Source organism: Odocoileus virginianus, chromosome 7 (assembly GCF_023699985.2).
Source record: "Odocoileus virginianus isolate 20LAN1187 ecotype Illinois chromosome 7, Ovbor_1.2, whole genome shotgun sequence".
Classification (NCBI taxonomy): Eukaryota; Metazoa; Chordata; class Mammalia; order Artiodactyla; family Cervidae; genus Odocoileus; species Odocoileus virginianus.
The window spans coordinates 26278059-26299672 of record NC_069680.1 but is presented as its reverse complement, the minus strand read 5'-3'; the positions used below and the strand labels follow the sequence as shown (position 1 = coordinate 26299672).

At 42.8% G+C, this 21614-nt stretch overlaps 1 long non-coding RNA gene across 1 annotated transcript in view; it reads left to right on the top strand.

The window, feature by feature from the left end:
• Positions 1 to 16947, top strand: part of LOC139035992 (uncharacterized) — a 28994-nt gene extending 12047 nt beyond the window's left edge. The window contains exon 2 of the long non-coding RNA XR_011488664.1: positions 12933 to 16947. This is a non-coding gene — a long non-coding RNA (uncharacterized lncRNA). The remainder of the gene's footprint in view (positions 1 to 12932) is intronic.
• The last annotated feature ends 4667 nt before the right edge of the window (positions 16948 to 21614 follow it).

Below are 21614 nucleotides of genomic sequence, written 5' to 3'. Positions count from 1 at the left end.
GTTATTGGAAGACCACAACTTACTGGCCTCACCACACTTGTTAAATAAGTCATCCGTCCCAGTTACGGGCTTCCCTGGTAGCTCAGCTGGTAAAGAATCTGCCTGCAATGCAGGAGACCCCGGTTCAATTCCTGAGTTGGGAAGATCCACTGGAAAAGGGAAAGACTACACACTCCAGTATTCTGGCCTGGAGAATTCCATGGACTGTAGTCCACAGAGTCCGCAAAGAGTTTGACACAACTAAGATGGTGACTGCAGCCATGAAATGAAAAGACGCTTACTCCTTGGAAGGAAAGTTATGACCAACCTAGATAGCATATTAAAAAGCAGAGACATTACTTTGCCAACAAAGTTTCATCTGGTCAAGGCTATGGTTTTTCCAGTGGTCATGTATGGATGTGAGAGTTGGACTGTGAGGAAAGCTGATCACCAAAGAATTGATGCTTTTGAACTGTGGTGTTGGAGAAGACTCTTGAGAGTCCCTTGGACTGCAAGGAGATCCAACCAGTCCATCCTAAAGGAGATCAGTCCTGAGTGTTCACTGGAAGGACTGATGCTGAAGCAGAAACTCCAATACTTTGGCCACCTCATGTGAAGAGTTGACTCATTGGAAAAGACCCTGATGCTGGGAGGGATTGGGGGCAGGAGGAGAAGGGGATGACAGAGGATGAGATGGCTGGATGGCATCACCGACTCGATGGGCATGGGTTTGGGTAGACTCCGGGAGTTGGTGATGGACAGGGAGGCCTGGTGGCTGTGATTCATGGGGTCGCAAAGAGTCGGACATGACTGAGCGACTGAACTGAACTGAACTGAACTGAAGCAGCTTTCGCTTCACATCCCAATTATGGGGGAAAGAAAAATAGCATAAGTAACCAACTTGAAGCCAAACCTGATGGCTTTGGTTTCTGTGATGAACCTGGAAAAAAAAAATCTGCTCAAAACAAGTGAATTTTTCACCCAACCTTTTAGGGCAGATGATTAGCATCAGCTTCAGAGCACTTTAAGAGCTTTGCCTGAGTTCTCTTGAAGTGTCGGGGTCAGCACGCTGGAGGCTGACCCTGGGAAAGCAAGCAGGTCGGCAGTGAGCAGGAGTGCGTGCCCCCTGCAGCACTCGTGGCCACAGGAAAGAAGATGCTGCCAGGGTTAGGGCACATCCAGCACCACATTCATCTGGCCCTGGGCGGCAGTGCCAAGACCACTCCTTGCCACACCTCCGGAAGCTCTAGCAAGATGTCAGCAGCCTGGCTTGAGAACTGGTTGAATTGTACAACTACCTTGCAGATTGCCATCCTTCCTCTTTTACATTCTCCGGGAATGTAAACAATTTACAACTCTAGGAGTGAAAAACAGCAAGGAGAGCTTAAAAGGTCCTGAGCCTTTTGTCATGAAATTCTATTCATGATGAAAACACTTCCAAAAAAGAAGTCAGAGTCAAAATAACCACTCTCCCCGTAAAGGCTGTCATAAGAAGACTCGCGTGTCGGTGTCCCAGACAAATACATAGCACACACAAAGGGGAACACTGCAATTCTTTACACAGGTGTGGGCAGAAGAAAACCAACAAGGATGGTGAAACAACCCTGAGCTGGCAGTAGTGGGGAGTCATTACCAAATCCTGGAGAGAGAGGAGTTATTGTAGGGAGGGCCACCTGGCAGGAGCTAGGGAACAAGCCAGAGGAAATATCCTGACCCCTCTGTGCTCTCCGCAGTCTCTGCCAGGACCTCCCATTGGCCAAACCGAATGGGTGACCATAATGCAGGGGAGCCGGAAGTAGTCCCTACAGGCATAGGCTGCCCCAGGGGCACAGAGCAAGGGATAACAGTTCTGCAGGGACATAGGCAGGCTCTCCAGCCAACAGAAACTCCAGCAGAAGCAAAATCAAAGAATGGATTTAAAAGAATGGAAGCAACAAATTTGCCATTTTGAATCCCTTTGAAATCAAAGACTATTCCACCCAACGACAATGTATTTTGAGAAAACTTGAATTTTCCTTTTTCTACAACAGCATGTTTGTGTGCCAGTAAGAAAGGATTATACTAATCCATTCTGTAGCTGAACTCAGAAAAGATGGATGTCAGAGGTGGTACAGAAACGTTCCAGGGGAAATAACGAAGCATCATCAAGAAAAGACTCCCTAAAGTGAGAGGAAAGAAGTCTAAGTCCACGAACAGATAGATTATCTCTTTCACGGTGTTTCTTTGGAATGAGATGATTTATTACAAAAGGGAAGATTTCTAGACTAGATTTAATGCCAGTCATCCTCATACGTCAAACGATTAAACTATATTTCCACTTATATCCAGCTGGGGGATATGAGAGACTTCTTTTATGGATTCGTCATATGGTACAGGTTTGAGTCTGCAGGATTTCTATCACTGAGACCAGGATTAGAGACAAGGAACCTTTTAAATTATTAAGTAGGAAAAAATTATGTTAAGCTAGCTCTAATTCAGAGATAAATATATTTTAATAAAGCAGAGAGATTCACAGATGACATGTAGCTTTGTGTTAACACAATATTCCTGAAAGCTTCTCTAATTATAAAGGAAAACCCCTCTCGAATAAAATATTAGCAGTTTAATCCCTAGGTCGCCGTGCACAAAGGAACACTGACATTGCAGTGGCCTGGAGTCACTGGAACTGAAGCATAACATTTTTCTTGTGTTGCTGTGCTGGCAGACAATGTCTGTCACTATTAGAAAGAAAGAAAATGAATCTTCAAGAGGAAGGTGTACTCTCACTCAAGAGCTCAGAAAATAGACCTCATTTTCTTTCTTTCTTTTTTTTAAACAAAAACACATTAGCTTTCCATCAGAAAGCCACTCATACTCCATAAAAACTGCCTGCATTGATATTGCATTGTGGCATGGGTCAGCAATAGAAAGATGCTTTCTTTGCTGGCAATTATTTTCAACAGAAAAAGAAAATTTAAGATGTCCATTTGGAAATGTTTTCTTCAGAGTGTAGAACTTAAACTCATACCTTGACAATCAACCCAGCGCTATTATTTCCATTCTCAAATGAAAGTTTTAAAAAATTATTTTCTGCTGTAAAGCACAACAGTGAAATCTTTCATTTGGCTCCTTACCTGTGCAATTCCAAAGCAGCTGAAATGGAAGACTATTGAAATAAACATACCTAAATAATAAAGATGACAGAATCTAATTCCCCATTGGAGTTTTCCATTTGATTTTTTAAAAGTTAGGATGAGAACACCTTAAAATGTAGCTTTTCAAGGCGCTAGGGCTTAGGCATTGATTTATTTTCCTGAGATTCATAGCCATCATTAACTTCAAAAGAAACTGAAGCTGGTGAGTATGGCAGAACTTACTAGAAACTCTCCCTAACATCTATTCTCTCCCTCCCAAGTAACAAAATATCCGTTTCTACCGAAACTGTTACCCAATTCAATGCCTTTACTGATTTTCCAAGTCTCCGTGATAGAAGGGTGTGGCCATGTGACTAAGTTCCAGCCATAATGTAATGATGTTATATATGTATTTGGTTGTTGTTCACTCAGTCCTATCTGACTCCCTGCAGCCTCCTGGACTGCAGCACGGCAGGCTTCTCTGTCCTTCACCATCTCTGGAATTTGCTCAGATTCATGTCCGTTGAGTCAGTGATGCCATTCAACCATCTCATTCTCTGTCACCCCCTTCTCCTCCTGCCCTCAACCTTTACCAGGATCAGGGTCTTTTCCAATGAGTCAGGTGGCCAAAGTATTGAAGCTTCAGCTTCAGCATCAGTCCTTTCAATTCACATTATGTGTGTATGTGTTGTGAGGGATTTTATGGAAATTTTCTTAAAAGGCAGGGAATGAGTCATTCTGCTTACCTATCTTCCTTCCTAGGGTATGGATGTGATGGCTGGAGCTCCTGTGGTCAGCCTGAACCATTACGTGATTTTGAGGATGGTAGAGCAGAAGGTTGGAAGCCTGAAGCCCAATGATACAGCCTGGAGCCATTGTACAGGCTATTCATGAACCAGCTTTCCCCAGACATTTTATTCATGGGAAAGATATATCTGTCTTATATAAGCCACTGTTATTTGGGGATTTTCTTTACGTTTTTATTGCTTAACATTCTGCCTTGCTTTTGTGAGAAGAAACCCTATTGAGGGACCAAAAGGATGAAGGGGGAAGGATCATTGCAGAAAGTGTTTCATCGTTGGAAGATGCCAAAGATAACTTTCCTGAGTCTCTAAAAATATGACAATCAATGAAGTATCTGCTTCAAAGAAAACTGAATTCATAAACATTACAAGGGAAAAAAAAGGTTTCTAACCAGCATATTTTTAATATGACATTTCCAATCTTTAAAATGACTTTTACCAAAATTGAATGTTATATACACAAATTTTGACCAAAAAGATGGTGTTGCACAGCACTCACAAATCCTGAGGACCTTGATCGGCCCTTAGGTAGTATTTACAAGGAGGAGAATACAGGATAAAGAACAAGTGTGGCCCCTGGCCTCTCTCTCCCCCAACTCAGGCGAGGTGACCTGCTCAAATGTCACTTTCCCAAACCTCAACTTCTAAAATTCTAACTCACCCACCCCCTGTCAGTGCCACCTCCACTGACACGCTCTCTCTCTCTTTGATTTCTCTTCTTACCACCTACTACTATCTAACAAGCCACATACATATGTGTATATATATATATATTTTTTTAATTTATGTATCTTATTAGTTGCTTATTTCCTGTGCCAGAATATAAGCTCCAGGAGGGCAGGGATCTTTTTCTGTATCTGTAACCCTTACATGTGGGTGTCCCGGTGGCTCAATGATACAGAATCCGCTTGCCATGTAGGAGATGAGGGTTCGATCCCTGGGTTAGGATTAGATCCCTTGGAGAGGAAAATGGCAACCCAGTCCTATATTCTTGCCTGGGAAATCCCATGGACAAAGGAGCCTGGCGGGCTGCAGTCCATGGGTTTACCAGAGTCAGACATGACTCTAAACCACCAGCAACCCTTATGTGTAATGGAGTGCCTGGCCCACAGCATTTACTCCATAAATATACAGTGTGCTGTAAAAGGAGGACTGTGAAAACGAAGCTGCTCTCTGAGTAGATTGTAAGTGGCCTGTTGCCCCCCGGTTGGGTGGGACATCTGTGTTCATATAGCTCCAGCCCAGGGAGGCTTCGGCTGCAGAGACCTTGTGACCTGTGTGTCTTGTCCCAGAGCAAGCTACGGGGTGTGTAGCGAAGGCAGTCCCCCGAGCCACGCACTCAGGAGGCGGCTCCAGTGTTCCACGGCTGCTTGCTGTCTTGAATTATTTCTTATTAATTTTATCTTTGAATTGTGTTTTGTAAGTGACATTTCATGGGTCAGTGGAGCATGCATCAGGGAATCAGAGCCTAGGTTCATCAGGGGTCTCAACCCCTACCTCCTCTCTGCCTCCCCAGGATGGGGTCTCAGCGGCCCACTACCCTGCTGCGATGCAGTGACCACACCTGCCCTCATTCCAGGAGGGGTCCCGGGCGCAGGCATCCAGGTGGGTCACACACACCCTGTGTGCCAAGTCACCAGGCAAGACCCCTGGCAACAGTGGGATATTGCATTCACCCCACAGATATCCCCATGATCCAGAGAAAAAGTGAGAGTCACTCAGTAGTGTCCGACTCTTTGCAACCCCAAGGACTGTACAGTCCATGGAATTCTCCAGGCCACAATACTGGAGTGGGTAGCTGTTCCCTTCTCCAGGGGGATCTTCCCAATGCAGGGATCGAATCCAGCTCTCCCGCATTGCAGGCGGATTCTTTACCAGCTGAGCTACAAGGGAAGCCCAAGAATACTCGAGTGGGTAGCCTATCCCTTCTCCAGGGATCTTCACCACCCAGGAATTGAACTGGGGTCTCCTGAACTGCAAGCGGATTCTTTACCAACTGAGCTATGAGGCAAGCCCATGACCCAGAGAACGTGACATTAAATAGCAAAGAAAGAACACCATGACTGATGAAGAAATCTCAGGTAAAGAAAGAAAAGGCCTTTTTTTTTTTTCGCTTTTGAACAAGGATCCCCATATTTTCAGACTACACTGGGCACAGATATGAGATGGGCCAAGGGAAAGACTCTACTCCAGGGTAGTCCGTGTGTCCTGAATCCAGGTCCACCTAGCCTTGCCACAGGAGTGCCGAGTTCTCCCAGACACCCTGGAGGCACTGCCCACCCACCCCGTCAATGTCCACCAGAAGATGCTGAGCACCGGAAAAAGTTCCACTAAGCCCTTTCCGGTCCCAGCGTCAAGTCAAGGGGCCCATCATGCCTCAGGCTTACCTCAATGCTTTTTGAACTAGTCTATGTTGTTTTCCAGTCTCTCAGTCGTGTCCAACTCTCTGTGACCCCATGGACTGCAGCATGCCAGGCTTCCTTGTCCATCACCAACTCCTGGAGTTTGCTCAAACTCATGTCCATTGAGTCAGTGATGCCATCCCACCATCTCATCCTCTGTCACCCCTTTCTCCTCTTGCCCTCAGTCTTTCCCAGCCTCAGGGTGTTTTCCAGTGAGTTGGCTCTTCATATCAGGTGGCCAAAGTATTGGAACTTCAGCTTCAGCAGCAGTCCTTCCAATGAATAGTCAGGGTTGATTTCCTTTAGGATTGACAAGGCTATGTGTGGAAATAAATGCTTGAAGGTGGGAGTATGTGGCTAAGTGTAACCAGCTCTCTGGGGACGGGTGCCCTGATGTGTGGTGTTTGCTGATTGTCATGCTATAAATATTCCCTCCAGGGCCAATTCTGAGCTACCAATATTTGGTAATGAGTTGGCAAAATTCTAGAAGATGAAACAATTGTCTCTCATAAGCAGACACAAGCAAGCTGCCGCACATTACTGCTTGGAGGGAAGCGGAAAGAGACATCACTGTGATTCCATCTATAATCTGCAACAACAGGAAAGGCATCATTCACAGGAAAAACCCCTAAGAGCCCGAAAACATGAAAAAATATGTGCAAAGTGATGAGAATAATGAAAATGAAAGCAAAGAGGAAATACATTTTTTAAAAATCAGATTGATAAAAATGTTAATTCTTGGAGCTTCCCTGGGGGCTCAGTGCTATAGAATCCGCCTGCCAATGCAGGAGACACAGGTCAGTCCCTGGTCTGGGAAGATCCCACCTGTCATGGAGCAACTAAGCCTGGGGGCCGCAACTGCTGAGCCTGTGCCCCAGAGCCTGGGGGCCGCAACTACTGAGCCCACGTACCCTGGGGCCCGCGCCCTGAAGCAAGAGAAGACACTGCAGTGAGAAACCCGTGCACCGCACTGGAGAGTAGCCCCGCTTGCCACAACTAGAGGGGAATTTTGAGCAGCAATGAAGACCCAGCAGAGCCAAAAATAAATAAGCTTTTAAATTTTTAAAAAGAAAGATACCAAGTTCCTCCCCAAAAAAAAAAAAAAGGATGTAATCTCTTTTTTAAAATGTTAATTCTTAAACTTTGGTGAGAAAATAAAGACCCAGCAGAGCCAAAAATAAATAAATTTTTAAAAAGAAAGAGACAAGCTTCTAAAAAAAAAAAAAAAGGATGTAACCTCTTTTTTTAAAAAATGTTAGTTCTTAAGTTTTGGTGAGACTGGCGGAAATGTCATTTCATTCAGACACTTTGGAGAACATTTGGATAGTGTTCAGTAAAATTGTAAATGTATGTAAGCCCAGCAGTTCCTGTCGGGGGTAGCTGAGGGCAGTTCCCACGTGGGTGCGAGGATGTTCCCCTACAGGATTCTGATCATGCGCTCCAGGGTCTGTCCTCCAGCATCAACAGTTAGCAACTCATGGCCGGTCTTGTTTCAATTTTATCCCTACCTGCTTCTCTACTTCATTTATGGCAAGTAGGGTAGTAAATCCCAGACATCATATTATTTCATTCATAAGTATTCACATTATTTCAAACTCAAAAACCAGAACAAAGAAGAAACCTGAAGTAGGCTTTTGTTGGGTATGGAGAGTAACCAAGAAAGGGCAGATAAAAAGGCAAGGGTACTTTTATGAGCCCTCTGGAGTCTGGTTAGTTTAAACGTAATGTTTCAAGCGCGTTCCCTGAGGAAATTGTCCCTGTTTCTTACCAGAAACAGCAGGCTGAAGGGACAGCCTTCTGGTGCTTGGCAGATTTTTGAGGTCAAATGGAATCTGTACTAGCTAATCAGCTTACTGGATAAAAAAAACTAAGGACTGAGATCTGCATCGTGCTTACAAACCTCTAATGCTGGGGGTGGTTCGTATCACTACAAAGGCTCCCTCGAATATTCACTTTATCATCATTATTTAAAAATATGTGCCTCACTGCTATATTTAAAATGCATAACCAACAAGGGACTATTGTCGAGCACAGGGAACTCTGCTCACTGTTATGTGGCAGCCTGGATTGGAGAAGAGTTTGGGGGAGAATGGATAGATGTGTTTATACGGCCGAGTCCCTCCGCTGTTCGCCTGAAGCTGCCACAACATTGTTAATCGGCTATACCCATTACAAAGTAAAAAGTTTAAAAAAACTAAATTTACTTTTTAATGCGTGCCTGATACCCAGTAAATAAAAATAGCAAATGTGTAATTAACCACCCGAGAGATCTTTAAAATGACAGTGGTCTTGCTAAATTCACTCCTAGCTATAAAATTTTGTCTCAATGTAATATTTCATATTGAAAAAATGTCATGCTAGCAGCAACAATTTTTCCAGGTTGTTTAGGACATTAATCAAAATAATTCCCCTTTCCAGTTTGCTGCTTTGGTTTGTTTTATGGAAGGCCTTTCAGAACTTTGTTTTAATCTGAAAATAAATCGACCAGATTGAAAACTAGAAAAGGAAAAAATACGAAGCACTCTCACATTTTGAGAGACACTGCATGAAACTCTTAGTAAAATGCTCTATATTTAGTTTCAGTTAAGTGCTAGAAAATTTCCAGAATACAATAGAGAATATTTTCTCCACATGGAACATGGCTTTCTAATTCCTCCACACTACAGGTAATTCCCCTAAACTGTTCCCTTACTCACTTTCACTTGGTAAGAATCATTACTCATTAGATTTAAGACTCATTAGATTTTAAGCAGTAAGCAGCTGGTGGGGAAAGCAGAGAAAAGAAAGTGAGAAAGAAAACTGTGATTAATTGTTTCTGGTTTTTGTTTTTCTAATTTCTGATTAGAAAGTGAAGTCGCTCAGTTGTCTCTGACTCTTTGCGACCCCGTGGACTGTAGCCCACCAGGCTCCTCCATTCATGGGATTCTCCAGACAAGAATACTGGAGTGGGTTGCCAGTTCCTTCTCCAGGGGATCTTCCCAACCCACGGATCGAACCCAGGTCTCCCGCATTGCAGGCAAACGCTTTAAACTCTGAGCCACCAGGGAAGCCCGATTTCTGATTAGGATGTCCTGAAAGCACAGAGATCTGGTTAGCTTAAGTCAGCACCTCACCCTGAGGCCTGTGATGATACCAAACTGAACCTCCATCCAGAGTAAGGGCAAGGCTGGGATGGAAATGAGAGGCTGGGATGGAACACTGTTAAACATGATAAACATCAGCTACTCTGAGAGCAAGAAAGCCAGAGCTGTGCTGTCCACATTGATATAACAAGAGGTGTTTCCTTGGTGGGTCTGTCACAATCATGCCTCCAGCTCTTAAACAACATCCTAACTTTCCTCTTGATAATCTCCAATTCCCACCCCACTTCTTTAAGCTCCCAAACAATTCTGTTCATTTTTTAATCTTTTGGCTGAGCCATGTGGCTTGCAGGATCTTAGTTCTCCATCCAGGGATTGAACCCAGACCCCTGCAGTAAAATCACAAAGTAACCACTGGATCGCCAGGGAATTCCCTACATCCTCTTTATGGATTCATTTAGTTTGCCTGTAAAGACCTTGTATTTCAAAATTTTTTCATTGACATTTGAAGCTAGGATAAAATCAGATATTGTATGGAAACATGCTTGTCATTTACCCTGGCTCCTCTCTTGAGGGTGGGGAATGGGTTGCTGTTGTTCAGTCACTAAGTTGTGTCCAACTCTTCGCAGCCCTATGGACTGCAGCATGCTAGGCTCTCCTGTCCTTCTCTATCTCCAAGAGTTTGCTCGAACTCACGTCCATTGAGTTGATGATGCCATCCAGCCCCCTCATCCTCTGTCACCCTCTTCTCCTCCTGCCCTCAATCTTTCCCAGCCTCAGGGTCTTTTCCCATGAGTTAGCTCTTCATGCCATGTGGCCAAAGTATTGGAACTTCAGTTTCAGCAGCAGTCCTTCCAGAGAATATTCAGGGTTGATTTCCTTTAGGATTGACTGGTCTGATCTTCTTGCAGTCCAAGGGATTCTCAAGAGGATTGGGACAGCTTCTAATATGCTGACCCTCCCTTCACGGTTTTTGCCTGGGCAGCAGGACAGTGTGAGGGTCAAGAGCCTGGACTCTGGATCACCTGACGCCAGCTTATGACACTGAGTCAGATGTTGCATCAAGGAGCCTCTGTTTACTCATCTGTAAAATGGAATAATAATGTGGCTACCTTGTAGCATTGCTGTGAAAACTAAATGAGAAAATGCATGTTCAGCCCTACCTTAGCCCCGTGATGGAGAAGCTAAGCACAAGAGGGACTGTGCCTCAGAGAAGCTGCTTCAATTCCTCCTCAAGCCCAAACTCCACCTCCAACTCCTTTGCCCAAGGGCCAGCCAGCCACTTCTCTATCTGCGCCTGCTCCGTAGCTCAGTTTAAGTCTCTTTTATTTATGGAGATATGGATGGACCTAGCGTCTGTCATAGAGTAAAGTAAGTCGGAAAGAGAAAAAGAGATATCGTACAGTAATGCATGTATGTGGAATCTAGAAAAATGGTACAGATGAACCTGGTTCCAGGGCAGGAATAGAGACATGGACAGAGAGAACTGACAAGTAGACCCAGTGCGGGGGAGTGGAGGGTGGGATGAATTGGGGAATTCAGTTTGGCATGAATACTGTCCTATGTAAAATAAACAGCTGGGGGCCTGCTGTATAGAGCAGGGAGCTCAGCTCAGTGCTCGGAGATGACTTAGAGGGGTGGGAGGGAGGGAGGTGCTGAGAAGGAGGCTCAGAAGGGAGGGGACGTGTGTACACTTCTGTATTGTTCAGTCGCTAAGTCACGTCCAACTCCTTACAGCTGGATGGACGTAGTCCATTAGGCTACTCTGTCCGTGGGATTTCCCAGGCAAGAGTACTAGAGTGGGTTGCTATTTCCTTCTCTACGGGATCTTCCTGACGCAGGGGATTGAGCCCCATGTCTCCTATGTCTCCTGCATTGGCAGGCAGATTCTTTATCTCTGAGCCGCCAGGGAAACCCCAGGTGGTGCTAGTGGTAAAGCTCTCCCTGGCCAATGCAGAAGATGGAGGAGAAGCAGGGTTTGATCCCTGGGTTGGGAAGATCCCCTGGAGAAGGACATGGCAACTCACTCCAGCATTCTTGCCCGGAGAATCCCATGGACAGAGAAGCCTGGCAGGCTACCGTCCAGAGGGTTGCAAAGAGTCAGACACGACTAAAGTGACTTAACACACACGCACGCATGCATACGTATACCTATAACTGATTCACTTCGTTGTACAGCCAAAACTAACACAACATTGCAAGGCAATTACACTCGAATAAGAATAAATGGATTAGATCAGATTGTATATAAATTCCCTTTTAGGCATAAAATTCTGTTACTCCTTTTGAACTGACTGACACACCATTCTTTGTTTTTACAAAACAACATGTGAAATCCTATAGTAAGTGAAACTGTGATCAGATATCAGAACCCTTCTTCTACACATGAAACCTAAACACGGGAAACCCACTTCAAGCACTAAAATGAATGAACCTAGAAGGGGCTGCTGGACCCCTTGATGAAAAACAGAGTTTCCATTTATGAAGTCAGGCAGAATCATTCTTTCTTTTATTCAATGAAGAAGTTTTTTTTTCAGGAAATTGCCTTTGTGACCTGTGAAAATTCACTATTATCATATCTGTGCACGGAATGGACAGTTTTCCCAAAGGGCATAAAGTGGGTAAACCCATGTATCCATCGGCCATTTTTTTGTACCACATTTGACTGTTTGCAAAGCATTTTCACAACCATCTGCCACAGGACCCAGTTCATCCTAAGTAAATCATTTTCCAGAAACTCAGCTCTTCTGGAGGATATGAGCTCCTCTGTTCCATCAAAGTTGAAGCCCCTCAACTGTGGATCCCACCAGAAGATGATCACAGTAGTTTGGGGTTATTTTTTCGATCACAGTAGTTTTTGAGAATGCATTTTCCATCTACATTGTTGAATATTTAGTATATGTGTCTGTGTGTGTGTAAGATGCCATAGTTCATGGAGTTTAAGATGTATGTTTTTCACAATTAGTAGGTCAGAAAGAGAAAAACAAATATCATATAGTAACACGTGTATATGGAATTTAGAAAGATGGTACTGATGAGCCTATGTGCAGGGCAGGAATAGAGACACAGACATAGAGAACAGGCTTGTGGACACAGTGTGGGGAAGGGAGGGTAGCATGAGTTGAGAGAGGAGCATGGAAACAGATCCATTACTACACATGAAACAGATAGCCAGGGGGACGTTGCTATATAACACAGGGAGCTCAGCCTGGTGCTCTGTGACAACCTCAGAGAGTGGGACGGGGTTGGGGGGGAGGTTCAAAAGGGAGGGGACATCTGTATACCTATGGCGGATTCACATTCATGTATGGCAGGAACCAGCACAACATTGTAAAGCATTATCTTCCAATTAAAAATAATTAAAAAAAAAAAAGATGCACCTTTTTTTCACATTTAATGTCTTTGAATTCAGGATACATCTGTCTTAGCCCTGTGTACTAGGCAAGGTAAGAATCCCCCAAATTCATGTCCATGCAGAAACTCAGAATGTGACCTTGTTTGGAAATAAAAATCTTTGTAGATGCAATCAGTTACAATGAGGTCATCCCGTTTCAGGATGGCCTTAAAGCCCACGTGCCTGGCGTCCTTCCAAGGAGAAGAGAGGACACATCAAAGTCGGGGGCGATACAGGGAAGGCCACGTGACAGCAGAGGCAGAGATTACAGTGACGTGTCTGCACGCCAAGGAGCACCGAGGACTCCAGGCAACCACCGCAAGCTAGGAGAGGCGAGAAGGGATCTGCCTATAGAGTTCCTGCAGGAAGAACGGTCCTGCCAGCGCCCTGGTTCCTACCAGCCTCCAGGACCGTGAGAGAAGACACGCCTGTGTCCAGCCACTCAGAGCGTGGCCACTTGTTTCCAACGCTTAAGGAAACCAATCCACCTGCAAAGTCTGCATACTTATGTGTATGTCAGTACACACGCACAGTGTGCACACACACGACACGCACATAGGTTTGCTTGCTCTTCATTTCTCTTTCCTCATTTACACGGGAAGGAGGAAAGGAAGGAACAGCCTCTGAGCTGCCGGGCGGCGCTAAGGAGCCAGCCTCATGGAGGCCAGGCCAGCTCGAGGACCTCCCGCGGCTCCTGGCTGTCAGCACGCGTGTGCACGGGGGAGACTGCTGGCCTGACCACTCTGCGAAGCTGGCACGGAGAAAGTCCCCTATCGTGGAGTGAAAGGACCTCCTAGGCAATCACAACATTGGTCTTCACCTAAAGACAAAGGGTTAGTGTCCCGGGAAGTTTTCTTAACTTCAGTTTGTTATCTGCTCTGAGCTTGTCATCAACGGATAAACCTTAGCTTTCTCTGCCCCAGCTGTCTAAGGAGAGAGTCAAGAGTGTGGGCAGGGAGAGCCATAGCAGGGTGGATGGGGTAAGCCCCTGGGGACATACTTGGGGACCTGCCCAAAGCAGATGCTACGAGGACCTGACTGGTACCCTTCAAGACCCAGGGGCATGAGCTGGTGGTGGGGGGGGTCCTAGAGTGGACCTGAGTAGAGAGTCCTCCCTGCGAGCACTAACCCCTGACACAGCGTGGCCACCATCTAACTCAGACTCTGGATGCAGATCTACAGGAGTGAGGCGTCTGATTCCGTGGCCTTGACTAGGAGTGAGAGCAGTTAATGCAAACAAGCAGCTTGTCCTGTAAATGCAGCAGCCACTTCTTTTTTGTTAGGCCTCGGGCTCAGGGTTCAGGATCCCCAGGCACTTGTAACAAGTGGTACCATAGGGGTTGCCAGTTGCAACCCCTATATATCAATACACGGCTACCTAGCTCCACCCCCTTGACCGGGGCAAAAAACTAGAAAAGATAGTTGAATATGTTAAGTATTCCTGGATATGGGAAGACCTTTCTGTGTATGATTTCAAAGCAAGAAAACCATAAAAAAGATTGAGTGGTTTTAGAAAATAAAAATGTTAAATGTATGGGAAACAAACCATACACTAAAGGACAAATAAACTACGAAGGGGCCAGAGAAGCCAGAGGAGGGGCCACGAGGGTGCCCATAGAGTGTCCATAACAAGTATGTCGATGACAAGGGGTTGTCCAGTTGGTCAACTGGTGAGAGCAGCAGGATTTGGTCCTCGAGTGCTTCTTTCCTGAGGCTGTTCAGATGCCCCCTGACTGAAGGGGAGTGTGCTGAGCAGGCCTGATGGCAGGTCAAGAAGCTGCAGCTGGAGCAGAAGGAGGTGGAAACGCTTCCTTGAAGACTGACAATCCCCAGCCCCAAATCCGGAGGGACTTCTTAGCTGACTCCTCAGTGGCAGCAGACTTTGTAAATACAGTGAAAGACCAGGCCAGAAAAGGGCATCATCCATCAACTTAAAATTCCATATCCTTTTACCAAATGGGTTATTTAGCTGTTTTAACTATTGATTGTGGACTTCCCTAGCGGTCCAGTGGTTAAAACTCCACACTTCCACTGCAGGGGGTGAGGTTTGAATCCCCAATCGGAGAACTAAGATCCCTCATGCCACACGCAATGGTCAAAACACAAACACGCACACACACACACACACAAATTGATTGTAACTCAATCAATTGACAAAGTCAAGAGGGTGATCTGCTAAAGCTGATGCAAACCACCAAATCACAACTCTTGTCACCGAGCAGCTTAATCTACACGTGACTCAAATCTACACGTAACAGATCATCCTGTCTCTCGGCGAAACTGCAGGATTTCAGCATTTACAAGCTAGTTCTGGTTCCATGGCAACCCATATCACATAGCACAGGACAGCATCTGGAGATTTTAAACCCTGAGCGTGAGGCCTAAAGAAAAAGGAGTGGCTGCAGCATTTCAGTGACAGGCTCATTCACTAAAGGAATGAAAATTAAGAATGTAAGTCACAAAGGCTTGATAAATTACCGACTTGACAATTTTCTCCCTAGTGGTAAAGAATCCACCAGCTAAGGGAGGGGACATGGGTTTAATCCGTGGGTCGGGAAGATCCCCTGGAGAAGGAAATGGCAACTCACTCCAGTTTTCTTGCCTGAGAAATCCCATGGACAGAGGAGCCTGGTGGGCAACAGTCCATGAGGTCGCGAAAGAGTCAGACACGACACAGTGACTAAACGACAATAACAACAACAACAAATTCTGACACAACTCAGCAACTAAACAACAACAGCAAATTCTAGAAAAAAAGGAGACAAAAGGGAACTGACTCTGCCTTTGGTCTTCATGTCAACCCACAGGAGGGACTAACCAGTGGTAGAGAAGATGCATCATGACAAAAGTCCCCTGCAGGGTGGACGACGAACCAAAGTCAGGACCCAGAGGTGTATCCTGGACCCTTAAGAGAGCAGCTTTCAAAAGGTGTAGAGAAAAGGTGCATGTGTCTTCCAGGGTCTGGAAAATTCTGACTGCTCCTACATCAGTCTCCCAAAGCATGGTGCAGCCCAGCAGGAACTAGGCCACACTGGGACTTGCAGATGACAGCCGCTGTCAGGAGGAGGGGGACCGAGGAGGTCAGAGGGGTTGTCACGTGGCCCCATGAGGCGGGGCGCATCAGTCCTCGGTCCTCCACGGGGCAGAGGGAAACCTCGGCACTACGACTCCGAGCTGCCCGCGGGAAGTTTCTCTACATCGTCTCTCATCCTCTGCCCTGGCTGGCGCCTGCCTTTCCCCTGCAGCCCCTGTTGCTGCCTTCCTGCTCTCTGCCAGGAGTGGTGACTTTGAAATGCTTCCTGGATTCCTCCAGGCTGTGGCTGTTGGCTCTTCGAGGCTCTGGCACCTCTGTTATCACCATTGCGGGTCCAGAGGTCACAGAAGGATTTGCCAAGACTATTGCACCTGGCCCCGCATACAGTGGCAGGCAGAGGAGCCTGGCATGCCCAGAGAGAGACGTGACAGATGTATATTGTGAAGGTGGCCCAAGGCAGTTGTCACTACCATGACTGTGTTTTCTGAAGTGTCTGTAGCTGTAGAGTTTGTCCCCATGGGACCAGAACACTCACCACTGCAGTCCTGTCCATACACGAGGATCTGGCTTTCTCGAAAGAACCCTGCAGCTTCCCTCTTGTCTGCCCAGGGCCCCAACCTTTGGATTTCATCAGTTCTCTGGATTTGCCCTGATGGTCTCTTGCTAGCCTCTTCCAGCTGATGACAGGTTGGGAAGATTGGGTTTCTGCTGTGACATTTCCCCACCATCCTGCCTTTCAGATTGCCTTCCAGGGGACTTCCCTGGTGGTCTAGTGGCCAAGACTCTGCACTCCCAATGCAGGGGGCCTGGGTTCTATCTAGTCAGGAAACTAGATTCCATATACCACAGCTGAGATCTAGCACAGCCAAATAAATAAATAAATACCAAAAAAGGAAAAAAAGATCGCCTTCCAGGGTCCAGGTGAGCAGCCCACTCAACCTTGGCTTCTCCAGGAGTACCCCTGCGTCTCTAGGGGGAGAAAATCAAACAAAACTAATGGTTATTTCTTACAGAAGACCTGGAAAGTACAGAAAGGAATAAAGAAGAAAATTAAACTTACCCATATGCCCCCAGCCAAGAGAGTTAAGCACAGATAACATTTTAAAGAATTTCCAGAAATACATAATTTGAATTTACCATTATTGAAGTTGTGTATATGTGTGTACATATTTAAGTATAAGTGTACATATATATTCACTCACATTTATCTTTTCCCTACATGATTATATATGTATATACATATGGGTGAACATAACATGCAAATTCTTAGAAAATTTTTTAGTTAATATATTCGTTTCTGTTTTATGAATATACCATAAGTTAGCAATTCACCTCCTACTGGACTTTTGGGCAGTACCCAGGGCTCCCTTGCACACTCAGTCACAAAACTACTGATCACCACGAATGAATATATTGTGGTGCATCCACAATGGAATCATATTCAGCACTGAAAAGAAATGATCTGTCAAGCAGTGAAAAGACATTGAGGAAACTTAAAAGCATACTACTAAGTGAAAGAAGTCAATCTGACAAGGCCACATACTGTATGGTTCTAACTAATGTGACATCCTGAAAAAAGCAAAACTGTGGAAACATTAAAAAATGACTGGTTGGCCAGCACTGTGGGGAAGGGCAGGAATGAAAACGGGGTACACAGGAGATTTTTATGGTGGTGGAACTCCTCTGAATGATGCTATAATGGTGGACATGTGTCTTCTATACATTTGTCCCAACCCATAAAATGCACAACACCAAGGTGAGCCCTAACATGAACTATGAACTTTGGTCGATGATAATGTGGCCATGTTGGTTCATTGATTGTAATAAATGAACCATACAGACGCAGGGATATTGATGGTGGGCAGAGGGAGTGTGGATGAGAGGTTTATAGGAAACTGTACTGTCTTCTCCAATTTTCTGAGAACACAAGACAGTTCTATACAATAAAATTTACTAGTTTAAAAAATGCCATAATATATATGTTCTATTTAGGAAATCCTTGCCCCACTTGGAATGTTGTCTTTCAATATTTTTATGATTCTAATTTTTACATCATAATCCTTCAAGAATTTATTTTGATTACTAGAAATCAGAATTCAGAGAAGGAAATGGCAACCCACTCCAGTACTCTTGCCTGGAGAATCCCATGGACAGAGGAGCCTAGTGGGCTGCAGTCCATGGGGTTGCTGGGAGTCAGACATGACTCAGCGTCTTCACTTCACTTTTCACTTTCATGCATTGGAGAAGGAAATGGCAACCCGCTCCAGTGTTTTTGCCTGGAGAATCCCAGGGACGGGGGAGCCTGGTGGGCTGCCGTTTATGGGGTCGCACAGAGTCGGACATGACTGAAGTGACTTAGCAGCAGCAGCAGAAATCAGAATAGTGACTGTGTAAGGGATTCTGTAAGGGAGAGAATGGGGTCAGGAGATGAGCTAGAAAGAGGCAGGAAGAATTTACTAGGATGATGGTTTTATATATAATATATATTATTTAATATATTATATATAATACAATATATTATTTTATAATATATAATTTATTTCATTTATAATATAATAAATATATTTATATTATTATATTCTATTATATTATTATAATATATTCTATTTATTATATATATTATTAATATAATAATATATAATAATTTGTTTTAATAATATATTTAAATTATATAATATATATTGTAATATTAGATTATATTATATATTTTTATAGTATGTATCAATATATTATTTATATATTATATAAATATCATATTATATATTATATAAATATAATTATATAATTATTATAATATATAATATATAATTATTATATAATTATATAAATTATATATTATATATTTTATGTTTATAATTTATAGAAATATATAATATATTATATATTTATATAATTTAATATATATAATTATATATTATATAATCATATGTATATAATACTATATATAATTTCATACATATATAACATGTATAATATAATTATTATAATTATATTATATTATATATAATAATCATTATATTTTATTATTAGTTAAATATTAATATATTATATATAATATACTATATAATGTGTATATATTATATATTATAATTATATAATATATAATATATTATTATACTATAATTATATATGTATATCTATTAAATATTTATAATTTTATTTATTTGTATTATATATAATTTTATATATTTATATATAATTTATATAATACAATATATTATAATTATATTATATATTATAAATATATTTATATATTTTATAAATATATTTTATATAATATATTATTATATAATATCATTATATATTTATACATTTGTATTATATAATTTTTATATATTTCTATTGTGTAGATAGGATTTATATATATTATATATATATAAAACATGTATATATATATATATATATTTTGCAGGGTGGTGGATATACAGTTTATAAAAATCTATGAATCTGTACCTTTAAATCAGTGCATTTTATTTTATGTCAATTGTACTTTAAAAATTACATTTAAAAAGTTTAATAGGTTTAGAAGATAACATTGAAGTAATTTCTAGAAAGTCAAGTAAAAACAGTAAGAAAACATAATGAGACAAGGATAAGAAAATCAGATGACCAGTCCAGGAGGCACCATTACAAATAGCACAAGTTCCTCCAGAAAAAGAGAACCAAGAAGATAAAGGGGATGGAATTACCAAATAAATAATTTAAGAGAAATTTCTGAAAAGTAGTCTATATATGCATTTCAAATCTTAACTTTTCACTTAACCTCCCTGCTTGTGGATCACCCCTAATGTCAGTCCTCAAAAATCTGCCTTATTATAAGCACCACATGGTGCTCCCCTATTGGAGAGCTCATAATTACCTAACAGTCTTCTAATGACTGACATTTCTGCAGCTTCCAATCTTTTGATATTATAAGCAACATTGCTAACACCACGTGGCTCAGCGGGTAAAGAATCTGCCTGCAATGCAGGAGACACAGGAGATGCGAGTTCCATCCTTGGGTAGGAAAGATCCCCTGGAGGAGGAAATGGCAATCTACTCCAGTATCCTTGCCTGAAAAATCCCATGGACAGAGGAGCCTGGTAGGCTAGAATCCAAAGGTTTGCAAGGGTCGGACGCGACTGAACAACTAAGAACACACACCTTCATAATTTCCCACATAAGAGACTATCTCTAGAAAAATTTCTGGAAGTTAAATTGCTCAGTCTAAGGATATATGCACTTTAATTCTAATTGGTTTTGCTAGACTGCCCTCCATAGAGATGGTACAGTCCATAATCTCACCTTGATATGAGTGCCATTTCCCTTAATCTCATTAATATGCTATATCAGTGAGCTTTTTCATCTTAGTCTAATGGGGAAAAGCACTACATCCCCTTGTATTTTAATTTTCATTTCCCAAATTGAAGCTTTTGAAACATGTTTTTGTGTTTAATATTTAGGAACAACATGAGCAATAAACTAGGTAATAATGGATTATAATTAAAAGACTGAAATAGCCATAGTTCATATTGATAAAAATGATTAACTGAATAAGGGGAAGAGAGTTGAAAACTCTTCCTTACAGAAGAATCTCAATCAATAAATGTTGAAGGAATGGGAGATTGATAATAGGTGATCACCATTGAAACATCACAATGGGGTTTCCCTGGCAGTCCGGTGGGTAAGACTCCTTGATACCAATGCAGGGGGCCTGGGTTTGACCCCTGGTCAGGAAACTAGATCCCACATGCCACAGCTAAGAATTTGCATCCCACAACTAACAGTTAGCTTGCTGAAACAAAGACCCGAAGCAGCCAAATAAATAATAAAAAATCCAACATCACAGTAATAACTGCTACAGGTAAAATTCACTGATTGATGTTAAAATTAGTGGGTAAAAGTTTAAGAGCAAATAGGATATTTACATAGTCTCAAAAATATCTCACCCAAAATAATAACTTCAGAAGGGAAAATAGTAACTTTACAGTGATGAAACAGCAGATGCCTCTTTAGCCAAGCATTCAAGGTTAAGATATCAACATCACAGAGTCCTGATGTTGCACTGAGAAGGTACCTCACTCCTCAGTCTAATCAGGGGAAAATACCAGACAAACACAAACGGAGGGACATTCTATAAAATATCTAGTCAGTACTCTTTTAAAGTGTCCAGTTCAGTTCAGTTCAGTTGCTCAGTCGTGTCCGACTCTTTGAGACCCCATGGACAGCAGCATGCCAGGCCTCCCTGTTCATCACCAACTCCCAGAGTTTAACCGAACTCATGTCCATTGAGTCAGCAATGCCATCCAACCATCTCATCCTCTGTCATCCCCTTCTCCTCCCATCTTCAATCTTCCCCAGCATCAGGGTCTTTTCAAATGAGTCAGTTCCATGCATCAGGTGGCCTAAGTATTGGAGTTTCGGCTTCAACATCAGTCCTTCCAATGAATATTCAGGACTGATTTCCTTTAGGATGGTACTGGTTGGATCTCCTTGTAGTCCAAGTGACTCCCAAGAGTCTTCTCCAACACCACAGTTCAAAAGGATCAATTCTTCATCACTCAGCTTTCTTCATGGCCCAGCTCTCACATCCATACATGCCCAGGGCATGGAAGACAAGGGAAAGACTGAAGAAGTGTCACAGGTGGGAAGAAACTAAAGAGACATGACAACTAAATGCAAATAGGGGTCTTGAATTGGATTTAAAAAAAGGACATTAGTGAAAAAAGTAGTGAAACACAAATAAACTCTGTATTCAGTTAATACAGAGTACACTACTGTAGTGTACAGGTATAGTATTGTACCAAAGTTAACTCTTAGTTTTGATAAT